Genomic DNA, 25,017 nt, shown 5'->3' with positions numbered 1-25,017 from the left:
ACAAACAGACTTAGGGAAGATTCTTCACATTTCTGTGGAAAATACACAGAGGAACTGATCAAAAACTCCCAGGCACCGGAAAGAATATTCACCAAACCTTTTTGACTTTGTCTGCAAGCCAACACCAGCTTCCTGGCCATCCTCCTACTTGTTGTAGTGGAGTTCACACAAACATACCACTTGAGGAACAGCAGATAGATGCTGAGAGGGTGATACATGTAATGCTCTCCATTATAACTGCTCCCGGAGACAGTGTAGCAGAGACTGAGGGGCTGTTTCTTGGGGATGCTGGAGAAAGAATTCAAGTATCTGAGGTCTGGGTCTCTGCACAGAGGTCTCACGCAGAATGTTTAGGGAAAGGGTGTGATGGGGAAGATGATGGTATTTGCTTGTTTCCATTCTGTTCCTTTCTCTTCTTCTGAGGGTTATCTAGCTGTCATGGTTTTTAGCCAGCACAAGACCTAATATGAATCTATGTGATTAGGTAAGGGTTGCACCCTCATCGTTCAGAATAGGTTGGATGGTAATGTCCCACCACTGCCGTGCACTATGGAAAGCAATTGTTATTTAAAGCTCGCTGGCACTCCCACCGCTTTCTTGGACTGTTAACAGAATTCTGTGAGGCTCTGTGCCATAAACTGAGTCAGTATTTCTAACTCAGGCTTGTGATAACAAACTCACATTGACTCAAAGGGGCAGAAGGTTTCCATTTTACATTCTGCAATCTTTCATCTTCCCATCAGTTCCTCTAAGTCATCCAAGAGTTACGGAACCTCAGCTGTGTTCCCTGCACCAGGGGGACACTATTTGTGGACATAGGTGTGCTGGAAAAGAATGCCAGTCTGGGCTCTTTGAACCAAGGTGCAGGGAGTGCATCTTGGCAAAACCTGCTTCGAGGTGCGACTGGGTTTTTCTGGTGTCTCAAAGTTTGTCTCAAGAAGAGCCAAGCCCTTATCACCCTAAGTGTTGTATTATCATGGCTCTTTGTTGCTTCGCAGAAAACACTGCTAAGTGTAATACAGTGGACTCAGGTTTCGCTTGCCAATAACAGACTCAGCCTGCAATCACTGTGTGCACGATAGGGTTTCTGCCTTCTCTGGCAATATTTTTTCCCTCTCAACCAGAAAAAGGAGAAAGTATTAAAGGATTATAATGATGACAATAACTTTTCTCTACTCTATAGCTGTTGCTTCTATGCAGCTGCTACCACCATCACCACCACCCCTACCACCATCACCACCACCCCTACCACCACCACTCCTACCATCATCACCACCACCCCTACTACCACCACCACCATCACCACCACCCCTACCACCATCACCACCATCACCACCACCCCTACCACCATCACCACCACCCCTACCACCATCACCACCACCCCTACCACCATCACCACCATCACCACCACCCCTACCACCATCACCACCACCCCTACCACCATCACCACCATCACCACCACCCCTACCACCACCACTCCTACCATCATTACCACCACCCCTACCACCATCACCACCATCACCACCACCCCTACCACCATCACCACCACCCCTACCACCACCACTCCTACCACCATCACCACCACCCCTACTACCACCACCACCATCACCACCACCCCTACCACCATCACCACCACCCCTACCACCATCACCACCATCACCACCACCCCTACCACCATCACCACCACCCCTACCACCATCACCACCATCACCACCACCCCTACCACCACCACTCCTACCATCATCACCACCACCCCTACTACCACCACCACCATCACCACCACCCCTACCACCATCACCACCACCCCTACCACCATCACCACCATCACCACCACCCCTACCACCACCACTCCTACCATCATCACCACCACCCCTACTACCACCACCACCATCACCACCACCCCTACCACCATCACCACCACCCCTACCACCACCACCACCATCACCACCACCCCTACCACCACCACTCCTACCACCATCACCACCACCCCTACTACCACCACCACCATCACCACCACCCCTACCACCATCACCATCACCCCTACCACCACCACCACCATCACCACGACCATCACGCCTACCACCACCACCACCACCCCTACCGCCATCACCCCTACCACCATCACCACCAACACCATACCTTCACTCCAAAACCACCTTCACCTCCACCATCACCTCCACCATCACCACTCTGTAATATCACCCTTACGACCACCGTCGCCACTGCATCAGCTCTGCTTGGCAAGTGCCTTGAGCGTGTAGGCCCTGACTAGTCTCTCCCTCTCTTTTACAAATTCTTTTTTCCACCAAACCTGCACTACCTGCAGCAGCCCATATTGGTAAATCGTTTTACTATCCACCAGTCAGATGAACCCAAGCTCTGGCAGTCACCCTGGACTCCTTCTCCAACTCTTCTGCCTCAAATCCATTACCAAGTCCATCCTACCTCCTCCTCTCCACTCCCACAGCCACTGACTGAGTCCAATTTCCATAACTTATCCGCAGCCTGGGGGTACTGGTCGTAGGACGTATTCAGGGCCGGGAGAAGGTGGGGGGCCTTTGGCTCAAGTCTCAGCCCTGAACACAGTGCCATCTCGAAACTTCCCTGAGCACAGATGGTTCCTCTGTACACTGGGCCAGTGACAGCTGGGGTTCTGACTGTTCTCAGGATTAGATGAGGTAATGTTGTAGACAAGGTGTTCTATAGCAGGTAGGTGCTCAGCAGACAGAAACTGCTGTTTCCAGCACTGCGCGATTAGCTTCGTGAAGTACTCCCTAACGGGGCTCCCCGCGCCCCCACCGGCTCAGCGCCGTCGGCTCCGTGTACCACACCCTGTGAGAGGGCCCTGCTAAAGGGCAGAGCCGGCTCATCCTGCATCGCCAGGTAAGAGGCTTCAGTGATGCCTGTAGTTCTAGGCTCAGGACCCGGTGCCCGCCCCCCTCCGGTCCTGCTTCCCACAACAGCTGCGGGCCCTTTGCTCCAGCCACGATGAACAGTCTGTAGTTCCTCAAACATCCCACGACACAGCTGTCCGTGTCCTGGCCGTGGCGATTCGAAGCCATCGATACAGAGACGGAGCTACCCGCTGTGTAAGTCCACGTGACACAGAGCTGGCCGCGTGGAGATGAACCACGAGGTGAGCAGAAGGGACGCCCCCTCCACAGCGTGACCAGAGCCACGCACGGTCGCCTTCTGCGGGGATCCCTCTCCCAGTGAAGCTTTACAACTGGTTCTTCGCCTCAGTCTAACTGAGTGAGGGGCTGGCGGCTTTTCCCGGGCGCCTGGAAGGGGGGAGGTGACGGGGTGCTGTGGGAAAGGAGAGGCGGCCGTTTTCTGGCTAATGTTTTGATTCCTTAAGACACAAATGAGTTTGGGAAAAACCTGCAGACACTAAGAACTTCAGAGGGAACACTAAGAAGGGGGAAAGGAAATATTTACAGAACACATGGAGGGTCAAACAAAAAGAAAGAGAGAAAGGCGTCGAAGGCCCGCTTTCGTGAATATAAGCTGCGTGTTGTGTTACAGCCGGCCCAGTTTGGGGCCAGAAACTGTTTTCTTGCTTAGGTAGACACAAACATATACAAAGAAAATATCTACGCAGAATCTTCCACCTATTTCAGGATGGAATTGGGACTAACCCCTCCCCATCAGACAGACTGCAAGAATAATAGCCAACGCTTCAGGGGTTCTTATGTCCTAATAAGCTCATCTCTAAGTGCTTCACATATATTACCTCTTTCATCCTCACTGCCTCTCTACAAAGGATACTACTGTTATTCCCATTTTACAGAGGAGGAAACTGAGGCACAGGGAGGTTAACAACTTGCCAGAATTCCTCCAGTAAGTGGCAGCATCGTGATGGGCCCCCAGGCACCTGGGTTCCTGGGATGCCACCATCAACTAGGACAATCTGCCCTTCGTAATACTGAGTCCCATGCTCTTAGGCATCCAATCATCTCTTGTTTAAATGAAATTTGCCTTTCTAAGAAATTCATATAGGCTCCACATTATTAGAACTGACATATGTGGGGTGCACGGATTTGTAGAGTAACACATGTGACCTCACGTTACTTCCCTTGACTTGGAGGCCAGTGGTCTCACCTTTCCACATTCCATGCCCGTCATGCCTGCTCTTCCCTCCTTAGTCAGCGTGGGCCCCATGACACGTCACGATACACGTGTTCTTGGATGTGTCCCCAGCTCCCTCACCCCCTCCTTCTTTCATACTCATCATGCAAAACCCAAATCTGGTTAAATCCAACCCCCCACACACAGTCACGCTGGCTGGGCCACTTTCAGTTAAAGATCACTAGCTTCAAGGTACCATCCCATAATCTTCCCATAGCTTCCTAGGGCTGGATGATTCACTCCCTTCTTCTCCGGGGGTAATTTCAGATCCAACAGTAAAAGTTAATGGAAAACCATGCCAACTAAAAATGGCAGCACTATTGAGAATTCAGACCTTTCAGGAATGTAGTTTTGAGGTACCCCATCAGATAAAGCACCACGTACCACTGGGCCGAGGGTGAAGGTAAAGTGTGACGTGTAGTGAGACACGGGAGTTCTAGTATCAATGACCAGCTACAAAAACAAGGGCTATAGCAGGTAAAGAGACACATTTCCTTCCCTGTCTATTATGTGTCTATATGGAGATACATACGTGTACATACGTGTAGATTGTGTATGCATGTGGGCAGAGGGAATGAAGAAGAACCATTGTTCCCTCTTACCATTTTAAGCCATCACTTGCCATTCCTGCCGCCTTTAGATAATAATCTAGCTCCACAATTGCCATGGAGCCCCCACCAAGTCTCCCTGATGCTTCATCACCACCACCCCCATTCCCATGCTGCCGTGAAGTTCAGGAACTTCTGAGACAGAGAAAGGTTTGGAAACCGGAGGCCCTCGGACAACTCACAGTTGCCCTCAGCGTTGGGCAGTGCTGTCCCTGGAAACTGACCATCAATTACTCGCTGTTTCTATGGAGACCGCTCAGAACACAAGCAGGCATCGACTGGGAAGTGCGTGTAGCACCCACGACGGCCTCTCTGCTAACAGGGTGTCACCCCCTGATGCACAGCTGGCTGAAGAAATTGCCACAAGCACATCGTGCTTTCGCTTTCTGAAGCCCAGCTTCAAATTATTCACTGCATGACGCGTGAAGTCAGAAGATTTAAAAGGCAAATTAATTTCCTACCAGTTGCAGTTGGATTCTGAGGTTGAGTATCATTTATTTGGCCTCCCTCCAGAACAGAGGCAGAGGAGGAACCAGCCAGACTCCCTCATCTGTCTGCACAATAATAGGCTCCTACGATTTCTCTCGAAATTGAAGCCACTGCCAGAAACAGACAGAACCAAATTTTGGGCAACCACTCAGCACACAGAAGCGAAGGCAAGTTGGCGTGGCAGGACAGCAGATGCGGGAGCCCCTGGCTTGGCCCGTCCCTCGGATGTCTTCCCTACACCTGAGTGCAGGGTGGCTGAAGCCCATGTGAGCAAGAAGCTTGGCTGCCCCACAGCCTGGGTGGTCTGCTGCTCAGATGGCCCTGGTGAACAGCAGGCCCTGGCCTTACCAACATGTTTGCATCTGGCAAAAACATCTCGCAGCTGCAGTCTTCCCCTCCAACAGCGTTCCGGTCTTTCTTGTCCTTCCCAGTTCATTTTGATTATCCTGCCACCATGAGAGCAGGGGAAATGGCAAAATGTGGGCCTGCTTATCTTTGTCCCTGCCCAGAGCACATTTAAGAGACCGGTGTTTTCTTTCTTGCTCAGCGGGACTGATTCTCCCTTTGGAACTGCCCAGAAGGGGTGCTGGCAGGGCCTGAGCTGGAGATGGGAGAACAGAGTGAGCAGCCTGAGACCTTCTCCTGGGCCCCCCTTTCAGGGACACACCCCACGAAGGAGCTGATCATCCAGCTCTGTTTGCCACTTGTCCAGGGGGACCTTAAGTCATCCTATGGGAGAAACTAAACAACAGACAGCTTGGTCTTTGCTCATGAAGTGGCTAATAAATAAGCAGAGAGAAATGCTAGACAAGCACAGGGTAGGGCAGTGGGGCCTAAGAGCCAGAGGGAGACGAAGTAGGAGCTAGGTCATGTTATCACTGCTGACATTTGTAGCACTTTTCCATTCGCGAGCATCTGTGCCCATGTATTATCTCATCAGAATGGGTTGGAAATAAGCCAGGAAAGTTATCTTGGAGTAGATGAGCTCCACACCGGGTCAGATAAAGCCTCTGGGTCTCAGACATGTGTTCTGGCAAAAGGAGGTGCCAGGAGGCATGCTGGGAAGAGTTACGTACGAACGTATTTCAACTGTCCCTCAAGTTCACATGTTGGTCCTTATAGTTCACAGGGGCCAAAACAGCCATGATCTCATGCTAACTTCACATGGAAGCCTGAGAAACTTTTCACAAATTAGGAAACTGAGGCTCAGAGATGTGAAATGAGCTTCTTATAATTCAGAAACTCTATGTAGCAGGGCCAGGCCAAGACTCCTAAGTTCATCCACAGGGAGGCGACCTCGGTGTCTGTAGGGATGAGCCCAGGAGCATAAAGGGATGGCGCCAGGTCCACCGGAGACAGGGAGCCGTGGAGACGCTGCCATCCCGACGGTACAGACGCTTCCTGAGTCACCAACACTCACTTTTTTTTTTTTTTAAGTTTTTTAAGGAATCTCTACGGACAACGTGGGGCTCGAACTCACCACCCCAAGATCAAGAGTCGCATGCTCTTCCGGCCAAGCCAGCCAGGAGCCCCGACGCTCACTTTTACTTGCAGCACTTTGCATCCTCAGTAAAACAGGTTTGTAGCCTGGACACCGGGCCAAGTCTTGCCAGCACTGCGCTGATCCCGAGGTCACGTTCTCTAACAACAGTCCCCTCAGGTGTTCAGAAATGGCAAGAAGCCCTGGGGGCAGGTGGGGGGCTTCCCTCAGCTGCACGATAGTCTGGGTCCAAGAGCTCCAGAGGAGGTGGAAGAGAGAAGGGAGGACGCCAAGAGTAACATTCAACTCTCTCTCAATCCCTTACGCCACTGCTTCTATGAAATTCTATGGATGCTTCTGCGCAGTGGCCTGCAGATAAAGCAAGGTGGAGAGAGGCGGACAGGAGGGAAATCCCAGAACCCAAGAGTATGGCTTTGGAACCTACATCTCCAGGAGGAGCTTCTCTCTGGGTGTGCCCCATCCGCTCAGCGGGAGGTGCCCAGCTCTCTTTCCACCAGGCTGGGCTGCCTTCCTGCTCCTGGAAGTGGAATTTTAAAAATGAAATGGTTGAGCCCTTCAAGGTGTGGCAACGGGGCATTAATGGGAGGTGGACCTGCTCCTCCTAATTATAGGAAGCCCCGTAAAGCTCGTCCCCGGGGCACGCCCAGAGCAGGCAGCCAAGGGGATGAGATGGGCACTAAGGCGCCCAGGGAAATCAGCGGGCTGACACTAAGTCAGGCAGGGTCAGCTAAACCTGACCGCTGCATCCCACAGGATGTTAACACAACAGTTGAAGACAGATATGGAGAGACTTGGAAACTGAAGACAGAGTAAATGGAAAAAGCAAGTTATCACATGATACGGAAGGAAGGAAGGATCCTATGTAAATATAAACACCTTCTCCCCCCGAGGAATCCACAATGTCTGGATAGACATTACGTGCTCTAAATGAGTAAAGAAAGGTCTGAAAGATCACAGACCAAACGAAGAATGTGGTTATTTCTGAGGAATCGTGGTTTGGATAGTAGAAATGCAGGAAGGGAATTTTTGCTTTTTATTCCATGTATTTTTGTATAGAGAGAATCTCTTATGATGCAAACATATTCATGTGTTACTTGTGTAATTAAAAAGCCAAGCAAACAAACAAAAAACCGCCGCTAAGGCAAAGTCATTATTGCACATAGAACGTTCCAGGCTTCAACAATTCCATGGTGTGTCAGGACCCTCGGAAGAACATCGCTTCTTGCCCTGCTCTGCTAGGGCTTTGTACATCTCTCTCCCCCGTTCAAAAGCGAAAGCCCGTCCACCTGCCTGTTTCTTTGCTCGACTCTGGGGGCTTCGTGTGTTGGACACAAGTCTTATTCAAATCTCTCCCTCTAGCACGGAGCACACGATGCCTGGAACCTGGCAATGCTGACTGAATGAATGTATGGCATGACGCGAGGCTGACACTTGGTCACCCAGGGGACTGAGGGCAAAAGAGGTGGTGACCTCAGGTGGCCCTCTGTGACTGCCAGCGCAGTGCCAAACTCTCAGACCAGAGGCTTGTTTACAATTTAGCAATGGCTTCATTAAACAAGAGTTTATAGCACTCGACCTTTCCATCTACTTTAAAAATATATATGATCTACTAAGGAAGGCATTCTTTCAAAAGGAGTTCCCCTGGTTTCCAAGGCCTGAGCATGTGCAGTTGACGTTGGCATTCCGTTTTATCTTTCATGCTTTCATACTGAAACCAGGGTCTCCTCTCCTTTATTTCTGTGCCCTACACCTCAGCTTCTACTCGCTGCCCACATGGGGACCGGGGTGCCAGGTGACTGATCCCTGGGTAGTCAGAGGCCCGGGCCACCCCCTCCATGGCAGATGCGTCTTCTCCCACCCAGTGTGCCTGCACACACTCTCCTTTTCTATGTCTTCCTTGAGGTACAAATGTGGCAAGCTCGGTCCACTCAAAACCTGACCAGCCAGGCCCCCCACCCCAGTCCCCCCGCAGGTGGAAGAAGAACCTTCTGAAATCCATCAGGCCGCTGCCCTTCCCAAACACTGAGGGACTGGTGTGAGATAGTCCAGGGGCTCACCTTCTTTCCTGTTTGCACTCAACACCCCCAATCTGACAGCCCCATTGTTCAACACAGTCATTCCTGCTCCGCGGGCCGGGCAGGCGGCAGGACCCCGCTGCCTCCCTCTCTATTCCCAGGAAGCCTTCCCCCATCACTTCCTTCCACCGTGAGCTCCGCCTTCTCTCCATCCCCACAGCGCACGCTGACCTCCAGGTGAAGCACACTCGGGTGCTGGAACGGCTGTGCTACACAGCAGTGGGGAAGAGGACGCTGTGTGAATTCTGCAAGTCCGTATTCTTGCAAGATGCAATCGAAACCCTCTGACTGAAGGCCACCAGCTTTCCAGGTGTGTGAACAACTACATGGAATCCTCACAGACCTCTAGCGCTCCTTATGGAACTCGGAAGTTCCCTACGAACAGAGACACAGAAAACATTGCAAAGCACAAAATGCTTCCTCCAAAAGTACTAGAAAAACAAAACTAAAAAAAGCTAACTTATGGCCTCTATACGATCACAGCAAATCCAGTCATTCATTGGCTCAAAGATGTTCAGTGAGTTCCTTGTACGTGCCAGGCGCTGTTGCAGGTGCTAGAAATACAACGGCAAGGAAGACATCAAGTCCTTGCATTCGTGGAGCTTACGTTCGACCAGGGGGAGGAATGAAAATGCAAGGAGATAAATATGGACTATATCAAAATGAGGGGGCACAGGTGGAGGTGGGCCTCCTGCACGATGAATGAAGAAAGGCCGTATCACTACCGAAGACAGGCACAGCCCCGGCAGGACAAAAGCGTGCAAAGGCCTTGAGAGCGGAAGGACTTGGGTGTGTCCCCAGTCACCAAGGAAGCCCTGTGGCTGTGACAGAGTAAGCAGGAGAGGGCAGAGGGAGATGATGCGGAAGAAAAACTGGGTCACAGGTAAGGACTACAGACTTGCTTCCAGGTAGGTTGAGAAGCCATTTGAGGATTTTTAATGGAAGGATGATAAAATCTGGTTTATACTTTGAAGGGCTCAGGAAAGCTGTTGCCTGATGAACAGAATGAAGAAAGCACAGCCCAAAAGAGTTGTAACTAAAGTCAAGAACGCTGGTGCCAGCCTGGCTTGTTCAGTAACAAGAGCTGGGTGACACTGGGAAGGACACTTCACTCTGGGGGACCATATGCCCCTCTTCTAAGGATAAAGGGCAGTCCTGGATCGCTGACCATTAGGTAATTCCAGCTCCAACATTCAGAATCTGGGCACTGAGCACTTAGTCAACACCTAACAAGTATACCACCGGCTAACGCGAGTGTTTAATCATTGTCGCAGATAGCTAGGCTGGCATGAGACACGGACAACTTCTCGAAGCTCTAGAGGTGAGTCAGAAATCCTTATTTGGTATGACTGACTGACAAAGGGATCCTTCTCCCTGCCCTCAAGGGGCATGGCACACCCAAAGGTAACCACGGGGGATGGGGGGGTTGGTAGCCAGAAAAGTGGGCAGCAGAGGAGAGAAACTTTCTCTTATTCATGCCTTTGTCGAGCCCCTGCCCTGCCCAGAAGTTCAAAGAGACCACGTCAGGCTCACAGGTCAGTCTCGAAGAGTTCCCAAAGGACTCAGCATATGAAATAAAATTATCAGAGGAAGGGGCAACTTATTACCCCCAAAGAAATCTGACCGATAGTTGCGCCAGGAGTCTACCTCACATTCTGACGGCGCTGTGACAAGGAGTCACGCATACCTGGGTAGCAGGAGAAGGCTGTGGAGGGGGCAGACTGAGGGCCATAGTGAATCTCTCAGTTACGCACGAAGCTTGTCCATTTTCCAGCAGCCCTGAGTGGTGTCTCTGAAACACCACCAACCATCGTAATTGTCAAGACATTTAACTACAACAGCTACCCGCTCTCCAGCTGACACACGGATATGCAACCTGGATAAATCTTTTATATGATCTACAAATACATCCCGGCCAAGAAACCCAGCACTCAGGCACTCTGCCATGATTAATCATGTGTAATCAAGCTTACACTGTGTTAGGTGAAAGATTCTACAGGACTGAATGCACATAAATTATCTCTTTCTTAGAGGTAAATACGTCTCTCTTTTCAGTATTAGCATTCTGTCCATCAAGTTAAGAAAAGCATTTCCTTTTAAAATACAGATGTGTTCAGTTAACTCCTCTGCTTCGAAATGCAATGACAACTCCGAGTTGGCTGGGGATTAAGGTCTAAACTCCTAGACATGGCTCTCAAAGCCCTTCATAATCTCAGCCCCTGACTCTTTTCTCCCCCAGTCAGCAGCATACACCACGGGCTTGAACTCAATAGGACAGCTTGCCATTTCCAGAACATGGTTCAGGTGTCATGAAGGGTCACTTGATTTTAAGGAGATGGATGCAGCATATAGGGATATATCCAGATCCTGAGTTAGACAAAAGCAATTCCAACAGGGACCAAATTCATTCATTCATTCATTCACTCACTCACAATAATTTTTCCAATAATTTTTCAGGCACTAAGATGCTGTGAGGGAAGGGTACAAATAAAAATGAACAAGTTACCTTCTGACCTCAAGGAGCTTATACTCTTTTCCATGAAAATGTACAGAATTGCTGATATTTGACTATTTTTGACCTACAAAATGGTGTTTCCATATGGTTTAACCCAACAGGTACACTAAACACCACTTATTCCCAGGTGATTTCTCAACTAATGATCAGAAATTGTCCCTTCTTAGAATCAGACAGCACCTGAAACTCCCCAAAGAGCAGCCATAATAAAAATGGGTTTACAGTGAGAGCCTCTACTGAAGGAAGTGTCACTGACAGAGGTATAAGGTTTATGACCTTTATACCCTTCAAATAAGAACAAATCTCCAAAGTGTGGGGACACTGAGGTCTGGGTACCAGAAGGCCTGGATATATATTACACCTCAAAACTGGTTGCTAGATAGACCCAAACTCAAGTCAAACAAGACCAGAGGGAAATAGGGGGCAGAGTATAAGAATTCTTGAGAGAATGCTTATGTCCAAATCTGGCTAGTCAAAAATCCCAGTAAGGGGGCGCCTGGGTGGCACAGCGGTTAAGCGTCTGCCTTCGGCTCAGGGCGTGATCCCGGCGTTATGGGATCGAGCCCCATAACAGGCTCCTCTGGTATGAGCCTGCTTCTTCCTCTCCCACTCCCCCTGCTTGTGTTCCCTCTCTCGCTGGCTGTCTCTATCTCTGTCGAATGAATAAATAAAATCTTAAAAAAAAAAATCCCAGTAAGACTTGGAAAACAAAACCCAATTATTACTGAAGGCCCAAGCTAATCATCAAGATCTGGGTACGGGTAATTTCTAATTATCATCACCAAATGGGAAATCTCCACCGCCTCCCACTTGGCCACCCAGTTGTATCTCATGGACATGGAAGCTTTCCTCAGCTGAAGACTGATGCGGGGAAGCCTAGGCAAGCCTTCATCATCAGCACAGAACTCGTGCTTTTCTGCAAGACACAGTCAGAAACCCAAGACCATTGGTGTTCTCTGCTCTGCCCCCTGGAGCTCCCGCCATATACAAGTAGGATTTAGGGTGAGTCTAGAATGTCTACTTCTGGTGTGTTCTTTTGGTCCTTCTAAGGGCAAAAATCCCCCCAAAACAAATCCAGAAAGGTGCTCCAATCTGAAGATGCTAAACCACGGCCAACCAGCATCAAGGACCACCAGTCTTGGTGTTTCTGAAATCTGTGTTCCATCTAACTTCTCTGAGACTTTAGAAATATGACAACCCCTTTTGTACTTCAATAGAACCTGAAGCCATGGAGTTGAAAGATCTGGGAAGAGTCTAGAAACTGGGAGTTCCATTCAGCCATCAAGTGTTTCCCTCTGTTCTTTGCTAATTTCCCCACCATAAACAAACTCAGATGTTCTCTAGAACATTTTACAGCACATCACTTCTTTAGAGTGGTTTCTTTAAAAATATACATGTCTTTAGGCCATGTACCTTAGGCCACAAAAGTTAGTTGGTTCTCGGCCTGGGAAAATAGGTTATTTTTCATTGTGTAGACTAGGCTTTTGGAATTGTCCAATTCTGCGCTTTAAGATTCTGTGCCTCGTACTGGCATCCTATACAAACAGTTGCGCGGGAGCCACTGGGAGGCCTAACTACACAGGTACATATAATATCTCTAAGGCAAAAAACTGTGAGAAACCTGCTCGCCCCTCCTCACACATATTTTCGGAGCTAGTCCTCAGCAATAACTGTGACCAAAAATGAGAGAAAATGGTTCATCAGAGTGATAATCACTTACTTTCTCTTCTTTCTTTCTTTTTTTTTTTTTTGTTGATAATCACTTTTTAAAAATTTTTGTTTGTACTAGAAAGCTATTTCACCTCCTGCCTCACGATGCTTTTCCCACTCAAAATGTATATCCACCACAGCTCAAAGCAGGCAGCTATTCCAATGGCAAGAATGCAGTGCTTCTGGAACCAAAGAGATACACGAATGAGAACTGTCTTGGAAGAAGCCCAAAGCTTATTCAAATCTTCCTAAGAAACGATTGGAAATCGGATGAGCAGCCCTGCCTCACAAGCCCTCCGGAATGAAAACAATGGGGTCACAGGAGACACTTGGACGAAAAGGAGGGAATCCGAATTATTGGGGCCCTGGGTGCAAACGTCCATGTCAGAGGCTCTGAAGGATGTATGCGGGTGCAGGAGAATGGGATGCTGCAACAGCAAGCGGCCAGGACAGATGTCAGTAACATTCCAATGCAGGTCAAAAACAAGCAGAAGGGGGCACCTGGGTGGCACAGCGGTTAAGCGTCTGCCTTCGGCTCAGGGCGTGATCCCGGTGTTATGGGATCGAGCCCCATGTCAGGCTCCTCCGCTAGGAGCCTGCTTCTCCCTCTCCCACTCCCCCTGCTTGTGTTCCCTCTCGCTGGCTGTCTCTCTGTCAAATAAATAAATAAAATCTTTAAAAAAAAAAAAAACCAGAAGATGTCAAGAAGTACAAGGTAGAACAGAACAAGTGCAGGAAACCAGCACGTAAGAGCCTGAGAGACAGAACAACCAAACCAGAACACTGTATCGAGGAGTGCTCTGTGAATGAGCATTCCTGCTTCTTTAAACCTATGAAAAATCACCACCGGATAACCAGATAACCACTGGCGGTCAGCGTAGCAGCCGCACAGGACAAAAGACTTCTGCCCAAGCCAGCATTATTACCAGCATGTCCTCGTTGTTTCCTGCAGAATTAAGGAAGAAAAGGTAAGGCAGAAACAGAGAGTGAAAATTCCTCTTCCCATCCAACAGGTAATTGGATGATGGTATTAAGGAGGGCACGTGTGGTGATGAGCACTGGGTGTTATACGCAACTAGCGAATCACTGAACACTACGTCAAAAACTAGCGATGTACCGTATGTTGGCTAACTGAACATAATAATAAAGAATAAATAAAATAAAATTCTTAGATAAACTTCCCAAAGCTGTTTGCTCAGGGTCAGGCGACAGATAAAGGTTAAGAGGGGCCAGTGGGCAGCTCCCTGGGGTACAAATCTCCGGGTTAGCTAAAATACCACTGGAACAAATACTACAAAATGATGCCAATTAACTCAGGTTTGCACACACAATGCTTATGTAAATGATGGGGCAGCACCTTCACCTGGGAATTAAAACCAAGCAAAGCAAATGTAAAACCAAGCACTCTTCATCCCGCTGCTCTGTCTTGGTTGAGTTTTTGCGACGCAGGCAATTAGTTTTAGCTCTGGGCCGGCAGGGAGCTGATATCTTAGAATCCAAGAATGCATGAAGTAGTGGTTCTTCCAGATGTTCTTCTTATTTACACATAAAGCTATTCGATATACTTTTCAAGTTGTTCAAAAAATGACAGAAGAACCTGAGAAGAGGATGGAAGCTATAGAAAAGTGAGCTATAATTCACCAAATCTTTTTTTTTTTTTAAAGATTTTATTTGTTTATTCGACAGAGACAGCCAGCGAGAGAGGGAACACAAGCAGGGGGAGTGGGAGAGGAAGAAGCAGGCTCATAGCGGAGGAGCCTGACGTGGGGCTCGATCCCAGAACGCCGGGATCACGCCCTGAGCCGAAGGCAGACGCTTAACTGCTGTGCCACTCAGGCGCCCCTAATTCACCAAATCTTACAAGGACACTTCCACTGGTAGACATGGATTACATATTATGTGAACCTGTTTTGCATATTCATATAAAGACCGATTCTTCCCTGGCCTCATAATTCTAATATAGAAAGCACTGCTTTGAAGGGGTGCCAAGTTACCAGCCCACCCAAGGAGCGCAGACCTGGATGGTGCAGGAGAGTTGAAGGTATATGGTTTTACAGTGGCCCAGAGCAAGGGCAGAAGTCCTGGCTAAAAGCATCAAGAAATGGGGGCGCCTGGGTGGCACAGCGGTTAAGCATCTGCCTTTGGCTCAGGGTGTGATCCCGGCGTTATGGGATCGAGCCCCACATCAGGCTCTTCAGCTATGAGCCTGCTTCTTCCTCTCCCGCTCCCCCTGCTTGTGTTCCCTCTCTCGCTGGCTGTCTCTATCTCTGTCGAATAAATAAATAAAATATTAAAAAAAAAAAAAAAGCATCAAGAAATGGCCATGTGTGGAAAAGCAATGACTGGGTAACTCCAGCCATGGCAAAGGGTCTGTGGTTCTAATGGAATGATGCTCACCCAATCGCAGGGGCTCAATGCACCCAACTCCAACCTCTGCCCCCTCTTCCAAGTCCTGGCTCTGGTCATGGGAGCCAGCCCCAGCAGCTTGGAGCTGGACGTACAAGTCCCCACAAAACACTGTGCTGTTAGGATTCTATTCTCTAGTGCCTCTAAGACTCGCTTTCAGTTATCTGAGGATTACATATGCTCCTACGAGTTGCCTGGGGATCTAACCTCTCTCTACGTGCATTCTGGTCTCAACGGTATAAATGTGTTCTGAATTGCAACCAGCCATGTCATAGATGGATGCCTGGCCCGCACGCCACTTGTAAATTGGTCACAGCCTGTAATATTTTAGCCGAGGCATGGGTTCACATAGGGTTTAAGAGCTTGTACTCAAAAGAATTTGGCTGTGAAGTACTGGACTGTCTGGTGAGGGGTAAGACATTAAGGAAGGGGGCCCAGTTAGAAGGCCATTAGTCCTACTAAGTATTATCATTAAATCATTAAATTAAATTAGATATTATCATTAAATTAAATTATCATTAAATTATCATTAAATATCATTAAATTAATTAAATTAAATCATTAAATCATTATCATTAAAGTGGCAGTGGGAATGGGGAGGAGAGGAACTTTTTAAGATGTTGCCACATGAGCCTAGTTCTGTATGAGTGAATAATGGTAAGGGGTGGGGAAGAGAGAGAGGTAGAGGAATTAAATATTGCTCTGAAGGTATTTTCCTTTTTTGCATATTTTTTATTGAATAAAATCCACATAACATAAAATTCCTCATTTTAAAGTATAGATTCAGTGGACTGTGGTCTATTTAAATGTTCTGACATCCTCACCACTGTCTACTTTGAGAATATTTCCATTGCCCCCCATACCTAATGGCAACCTCTCGCCATTTTGCTCTCGCCCCACCCTGACAAGTACCAATCCACTTTCTTTCTGTATGGATTTGCCTATTTGGGACATTTCATATAAATAGAATCATAAAATTCCTGGATTTTTGTGTCTGACTTTTCTTTCACTTTGCATAATTCATTCATACTGTAGCATTTATCAAGACGTCATCCCTTTTAATGGCTCAATAATATTCCATTGCATGGCTAGATACATTGGTTTCTCTCATCATCAGCTGGTGGGCATTTGGGTTGTCTCCACCCTTTGGCTATTACAAATAATGCTGCTGTGAACATTCATGTGCAGGTTTTTGTGTGAACATATGTCTTCAATAGAATCTATATAGAGAGTTTAGAGGAACTGCCAACCGTTTTCTAGAGTGGCTGCACCATTTTATCTTTATCTTCTCACTGGCAAAATATGAAGGTTCCACTTCCTCCACATCCTAACACTTGTTATTTTCTGCTTATTAAAAACTTTTGCTCTAGCAATCCTAAGTGGGTGTAAAATGGTACCTCACTGTGATTTTGACTTACATTTCCCTGATGATGAATGATGCTGCGCATCTTTCCACGTTTATGGAAAATTTATATATCTTCTTTGGAGAAATGTCCATTCAAATCCTTTGCCCTTTTAAAAATTGGGTTGTCTTTTTCAGTTGCATTGTAAGAGTTCTTTATATATTCTTGACGCTCGACCCTTATCAGATACATGATATGCAGATATTTTTTTCCTATTCTCCAGGTTGCATTTTCACTTTCTTGATTGTGTCTTTTGACACACAGAAGTTTTTACTTTGGTTAAAGTCCAATTTATCTATTTTTCTTTGATTGCTTGTGCTCTTTGTGTCATATTTAAGAAAATTTGCATAATCCAAGATCATGAAGATTTACCTCTATGTTTCCTTCTAACAGTTTTAGTTTTAGCACCTACGTCCACTTTCAATTAATTCTTATATATGGCGTGAGATAGGGATCCAACTTCATTCTTTTGCATGTGGCTATCCATTTGTCTCAGCAATATTTGCAGAAGAGACTACCCTTTCTCTATTGAATGGTCTTAGCATGTTTACTGAAAATCTGTTGACCACAGATGTTTGGTTTATTTCTGGATTTTCAACTCAACTCTCTTGATCTATAAATCTATCCTATGTCAGCACCACACTGGCTTAATTACTGTTTCTTTGAAGTAAGTTATGAAATTGGTAACTCCAGCTTTGTTCTTCTTTTTAAAGGTTGTTTAGGCTATACATGGTCCCTTGCATTTCCATATGAATTTTAGGATCCGCTTATAATTTTTTTTTCCTAAAAAAAAGATAGCTGGAATTTGAGGCTCTTTTAAGCCCTCTTTGCAGATGATAACATGGGGAGGGGGAAAGAACATTGAAATGGAAGAGACATCAGTTTTGACCTATTAGGTCAGGTATGACTTCCTTCAGTGGGTCTATTTTTTGTTAGGTAAGATTTTGGAATAGATGATTTCTAAGCTCCAATCTGAAATTTCAGCATTCCCCCAAAAATATATAAATTAACTGTAGAAAAAATTTAAATACTTATTTTGAGAGTTAGCCAGGGAGAGAGCACAGAGTAAGAAAAAGGCTTAAATTAGGCTAGAGTCCTGAGGAATATAAATACGTAATGATCAGACTGAGAAAAGAGTCTGCAAAGCAATCTGAAGAGGATTCCTTTTCTGGAGCTTCTCGAGAGGAAGGAAGACAACCAAGAAAGTGTAGAGTATGGGAAGTCCAGGGAGGAGACTGCTTCAGAATGGCGGGAAGGGTCAACAGGGCTGGATGCTGTGGAGACTGAAGTAAAATGAAGACTGAAAAATGTCTATGGCTACACTTACCACACAGAGGTCTCTGGTGGTCTCGGTGAGAGCAGCTTTGGCAGACTAACAGGGTCAGGAGCCAGAGTGGACAGGACTGAGGAATGAGCAGGAGGTGAGGGAACGGAGGCGTGTGAATTTATTGAAGTTATTGTGAAAAACTGGAGAAAAAGAGTGGTAGCTGAGGGAGGGGGAGGAGGAGTGGAGAGGATTTTGCTTTTTTAACTTGAGAGATTTGAGGCCCCTTTAAATGCTAATGAAAGGAGAGGGGGTGGGGGGGGAAGGCTAATGCTACAGGAGAGATAGAAGACCAAAAGATGGAACTTTATGTCAAAAACCAGGGATGTACTGTATGGTGACTAACATAATATAATAAAAAAAATTATAAAAAAAAAATAAAAACATTTTGGGCACAATTTGAAAATTTGGAAAAAAAAAAAAAAGACCAAAAGATGTGTTGAAAGACAGAAGGGGGTGGTCTTCGGGCCACAGGTGAAGGGAGAGGCTGTAGAGGAAGGGCATGCATTCCTCTGCAGCAGAAGTGAAGGTGAGGATGTAGGTAGGTTTGAGATTTAATGGTAGAAAGCTGAAGTACTTTGTTTCTGAGAGCTTTCATATTCTAGGAGGAGAAACCGGCCAGTCATCTGCTGGGCAGGGGGAGAGCTGGAGAAAGAAGGGTTTGTGAAGAAAGTTTTCCATGGAAAGCAAGCACAAAAGCTGAATTGAGAAACCCGGGAGGCATGCCAGGCAGCACTGGGGGCCTCGGGCTGAGGACCATGCGTGTATCGTGGCCCCAACACGCTGGTTTGGGAGACTTCCTGCAGCTGCACCCCACACATGCAGGCTGTACGGATCCACGCCCAGGCTGAAGCAGACGGGACCTCTGAGGGGGCCAACCTACCAGTCAGCTCGATTCTTCACACCCATGCTTCGAGAGAGTCTCTGCTAACTCCCGGCAGCTCTGCCTGTCCATCACAGGATTCACCCCTGTCAGACTCTCTCCCCTCAGACGGCACACTCTGTTCACAGAAGAGAACTGCTGAACCATGACTTGCCCCCCTGAGAAAACATCCTTTGGACCCCAAACTTTCCTGTCAAAGCACTTTGATAATATATCTAAAATACAGCCAGCCATTGGCCCCACCTGGCAACAATACGTGACAAATACAATCTCATAGTTTGCATTTTGCTTATCAAAGGAAAAAAAAATCAAGTAGTGAATTATTGAAATTATTACCTCTCCAACGTTCCTTCAATGTTTTCCATATTCCACCCACTGCCATCTAAAATGAACTCTTTCCACTTATTCCTTACTGCTGTACCATGCGGATAGCTTGGTTCTCACATTTAACACCTTCGGTGTAGAGTGAGTGACTGCAAGTGCTCCTACACATTCTACCTGGAGTCTTCTCAAGGTAACCATTCTCGACATTCTCCCACTTTACCAGCACCGTGCCATCAACTTGCACTACAGACGTATTTCTGGGCAAATGTTGTTGGGTTGTGTACTAATATGTGCTCTTCCCTAGAAGAAGGCCACACTTCACTGAGGTAGTAAGAGAAGTTCTTCCCTGGTGCCATGTGTGGTTTCCTTTCTGACACTCCCTCCGTGGCCTTTCCCACGACACCGAACTGTATCAAGCACCTGAAATGAATGTGCCTTCCCTCACTTGGTTCCCCAGACTTCCACTTCCGTTAGATAAACACTTGGCTTCCTCTACCTTCTCTGAACTTTCTCCATTCCTCTAAAAAGGACTGCTTCCTGCCTCTGAGAAATCCTGAACCTTGACTCCTCCTAAAATTCTCCTTGAACTCCCCCCACCCCTCACCTGCCTGTTCTGACCAGTCCCACTGGGACTCCTGGGCCCACACAAGTCATCCCATTCCTGGCCACCCTTCATTTTCCCACAGACTTGGACATTCAGGACTCATTTGCATATCTGCATCTCTGTCTCGGTGATGGTTACACATTCTGTCATTGTGTTTTAAGTATACACATCTATTTGCCTGGTCCCCTCCCTTATCTGACAAACTCCTGTGGGCCAGCTGCCTCCTCCACCATTGCTTCCCGGAGTGCCCGGAGCTCAATCATTGTTCACTGGTGATGAAGTCAGGAGGGAGAATGCTTGGCTGTGGGGGAAGAAGTAAGTCGAGAAGAAATCACAGGGGACAGTAAAATGAGAACTGGACTCGCAGTCAGGTTACAACAAGCTTCTGCCACTGACCAGCTATCTCGACCTGAATCAAGAGGAAGCTGAAGGGAGGGGTGCCTGGGTGCCTCAGTCAGTTAAGCCTCTGACTTCGGCTCAGGTCATGATCTTGGGGTTCTGGAATTGAGCCCCAAGTTGGGCTCCCCACTCAGTGAGGAGTCTGATTGTCCCTCTGCCCCTCCCCACTCTGCCCCTTTCTCTGCTCCTCCTCCCACTTGTACTCTCTCTCTTAAATAAATAAATTAAATTAAATTAAATTTAAAAAGGAAGCTGAAGTGGGAGAAGAGTTTACTTGTAGAGAGCAGGTGACCACTAACACCTGTGGGAAGAGGATGATTTTTTCAGACCATGAGACCAGAGGCAGTTTCTTGAAATACAGCACCAAGGACATCCACAAGAAGACAGTAGAAGGCCAGATGGAATGTTTTGCTAACCAAGGACTCAATATGGCTTCCAGGCCTACCAGACTCAACAGGAAAAGAAACTAAAGCTTGCACAGCAATGTGACCATATTTAATCCTACTTAACTGTACACCCAAACGTGGTTAAAATGAGGACTTTTATGTTATGTACATACTACCTCAATTGGCCATGATACTAAAAGAAAGAAACTAAAGCAAGTAATGTCACCAGAGGGATTTTTTTCTGAAGGATGCCTGATGCAAAAGGTACAGGTAGGAGAAAGACACTATCAGTCCAGTGATTTTTCACTATTGCCTGGGTTTTCATTGATCTGAGAAAAAAAAATTGGTTTGTGACATACATTTATCAGATGAGATGAAGTGATTTAAAGTAATCTGGTTCAGGGGTGCCTGGATGGCTCAGTCGTTAAGTGTCTGCCTTCGGCTCAGGGCGTGATCCCGGTGTTCTGGGATCGATCCCCACATCAGGCTCCTCTGCTGGGAGCCTGCTTCTTCCTCTCCCACTCCCCCTGCTTGTGTTCCCTCTCTCTCTGGCTGTCTTTATCTCTGTCAAGTAAATAAATAAAATCTTAAAAAAAAATAATAAAGTAATCTGCTTCAGAGAACTTCAGAGTAATTTTCCAGGGTCTTCAAAGGAAGGAGCTAGGTGAAGGCATTAGGATGCATAGGCTGGAAGGTTCATCCACAGGATCAAGCAGCTCTGGCCCCCTTCTATCACTGCTGTTGAGTTATGTTCCTCCATCCAGGCCAGGGGCTTACGGAGGGCTGTAGGAACAGTATTAGTACGTGCTCGTTTGACATTTGCCCTCTCGTGGGAAAGTACAAACACATGCACACAGCACAGTTAAGTAAATGGAGTCACTCTGTGCCTCCTCCGTGCACAACCACGGTCTTCCTGGATTATTACAAGAGCCCCACCAACTCTCCTGGTTTTCACTCCTTCCACCATCTGTTTTTCCATAAAACCAGCAAAGTGATTCTTATAAACCTTAAGTTAGCTCATGTCACAATTCTGATCAGAGCCTTCCAGGGCCTTCCCATCTTTCCCCACAGAGCCAAGGTCCTTACAATGCCCTCCAAGGTGATGTCTGGCCCCTTGTTTCCCAGCACCTGTGTCCTACTGCTCTTTCTGGATTCATCTGTTTCAACCACCCTGGTGTCCCCTGGTTCCTCAAACACTTCAAGGACAGCCTCATCGCAGGGGGATGCACTGGCTTTCTGCTCTGCCTAAGGTACTTTTCTTCTTAATATCCACAAGCCCTCTGCCCTTCAGGTCTTTGCACAATTATCACACTATTAGCTTCACTTCCTTGATGACCCCATTAAAAATGGCAAGGTTTCCTCCTCATCCCACACCCTCCCTATCCCACTTCACCGGGCTTCATTTTTCTCCATTGTATGAAATGCTACCTAACATATTACATATTTTGTTGTATATTAGCTTAGTGCCTCTCTCCCTCCACTGATGAGGGCAAGGACTTTGTGTTGTTTGCTCTGTTAACTCCATCAGTGTCTGATGGGTACTCAGAAAATATTTGTTGAGGGGCACCTGGGTGGCTCAGTCGGTCAAGCGTCTGCCTTTGGCTCAGGTCATGATCCCAGGGTCCTGGGACCGAGCTCCATGTTGGGCTCCCTGTTCAGTGGGGAGCCTGCTTCTCCCTCTGCCCCTCCCCTCTACTTGTGCACATGTGTGCTCTCTCTCTTAAATAAATAAATAAATAAATAAATAAATAAATAAAATCTTTAAAAACATATTTGTCAAATGAATTAAGGGCCCAAATGACTCGTGTAGGCAACTGTCACTAATGGGAAGTCTATGTGTGTATCTGAAAAAAAAAAAAAAAGGCAGAAGGAAGCATATGGTCACAACAAGCTCCTTTCATTAAGTGCAACTTTCTTCAGAGATAAATAAATGCAAACTGAAGGCAAAGCTATTTAGAAAAGATGGGGGGAAAATACAAGATAAACTCTCAGTATTAAGATGGTCCTATTAGTCAAGGAATCCCTGGAGTTAGCAACGGCACGTAGGACAGTCAAGCTGCCTCCAATATCCACTGTTGCTGAATGAATTTCAGGCGTCACTCACATAAATCTGACCTAAAAACAATTATTTGCACTCAGATGTATTGTCATAAGTTCTCTGGTTCACAGTGTGAGCCCCTGTACTCTCTTTGGCTTCCGGATCCATTTATCTGCCCGGGGCCAAAAACTGTGCCCTTTGAATATAATGAAACTCTCTTGCCTAGAGACAGTAGAGTCTTTTAATTCCCATAACTTAGACGAGCCCACCGTGTTAAGAATAGAAAGACTGGTCTATGGCCATTAATTACGTCTTAATGAGAAACACCAGTAGGGGGTACAGAGTCTGCAAGGCAAACAGGTTCAGAAAGCCCTTGCTAATATATCTGACTCAGAAGCTATAAATCTTTTAAAGAATCCTGCTTTTCCTTCCTGAGGCTTTACCTATTTAGTGAAAAACCGCACACTCATGGTTCTGCATAATATATGATGTTTATTAAATATTCTGAAAAAATGCTCTTTATTGCAACCATCGTAGTGGGAGTCACGGACTCAGATCTATTACACTGATCATTTCTCCTTGTCCCATTAATGCTCCACTGTTATTGGAGGCAATGGCAAAGATTTGGAAACCCATGAATTTGGTAACTTAAAGACGGTTCATCCATCCGAGCGCTCAGAGGCTCTCCGTCAGGACACCGCAGAGAGCAAGATGAACGCGTCTCTGCCTTCACAGAGCCCTGATGGGAACAATCTGTCTGGAAATGATCCTAAAGTCAACACCACGAGGGCAGAGATTTTTGATTGTTTTGATTTATGAGGTGTCCCAAGGAACCTTAATGGTGCCAGACACGTAGGTTCTCATGACCTTTGCTGAGTGAATAAAGAAAGCATCCGACCAGCACCTGGCACCCAGCAAATGCTCACATGTTGCTGTTAGATCACTGAATTTCCAGGCCCTGCCATGCTGCTCCCTTACACACAGGGCAGAGGCATGAGAACTCCTCTGAAAGAAGTCCCAAAGGGGCAATCCATTCACCATGGATGTAACAAGACAGACACTCTCGTAGAGTCATAAGAGGTCAGTGGGCTGCAGCCAGGCCCTCAGGAGCGAGAGGTAACTTCTCTGCATCCCATCTTCCTCACCTCCCAAAATGCAGGTTGAATGTAAGTTCCTGAGTCCTTCCCAGCACTATGTATGGTTTCTGCCGCTAACTCTATGCACAAATCTAGAAGGTTGAGAGGAGCATTAATGGCTCTTTGGAAGTGGTCATCACATGAAACAGCCTCAATGAACTGATTGGTCACACAGTAACATAAAGATGTCCATTATAAGATTGCTGAAAATACTACAGAAAACAGACAAGTTCTTTACATAAGGTAAAACAGAAAAAGACGTTAAATAATGTGGATTGTTAGACCAATCCCATGGACCGGTTAGGTAGAAATCTGCGTGGAAACTATCTGAATGTTAATGAAAAAGAAACTGGGACACACCCGTATATGTCTATGGGAGAAGATTAATATGGATATGGTGACCATATTATCTCAACCAGAAATCAGTCAACACAATCTGAAACCAGGACACAGTATTGGGAATATGGACTTATTTTTTAAAAATCTGGACTCTATGGTTGGTATGCACATGGATAAATTCTTCAGTATAGAAGAAACAAACAATGTCAAAGTTCTGCTGGAAAATGAAGACATAAAGGATATGTTTTCTATTTTCGTGACTGTGTCTTCACGTTGGAATCGTCAGCCCTGTGCCCTGCAGGCCTCACCAGCATGCACCCCTGACAGCCTGCTAGGGACCTATTTGCATGAAGGGAGGGCAGAGACTTCTAGGAAATGCCCAAGAATTCACTTTCCATAAGAGGGGACTGACATCTGTACACAGATCCAAGGAGGACAACAGTGTTGGACAGGAAAGGGGTGGTCTTGCATACAGCAGTCCGTGTGCAGCCCAGACAGCTCTCTGGCTCCACACCTTCTCCCAGCCATGGACGCCAGCCTCTTGGCAGGGTGGGTGTTTGGAAGAAGAATCAGGTTGACTCTGTATGGAACCTGAACCCAACACAAGGCCCCCTGCCCTGATTCCCACATCACAAAGCCAGCTCAGCTGAGGCAGAAAGGTGTCCTCCCAGAGCACAGAACGGGGCCCCCTGGAGCCTTGCAAGGCTGCTCTGCAATGCCATCAAGGCCAGACTGAGCTGTGAGATGAG

The sequence above is a fragment of the Ursus americanus genome, chromosome 6, assembly GCF_024610735.1.
Source record: "Ursus americanus isolate L20-20 chromosome 6, mUrsAme1.1.p, whole genome shotgun sequence".
Taxonomy (NCBI): Eukaryota; Metazoa; Chordata; class Mammalia; order Carnivora; family Ursidae; genus Ursus; species Ursus americanus.
Note: the sequence above shows the minus strand (reverse complement) of the source record.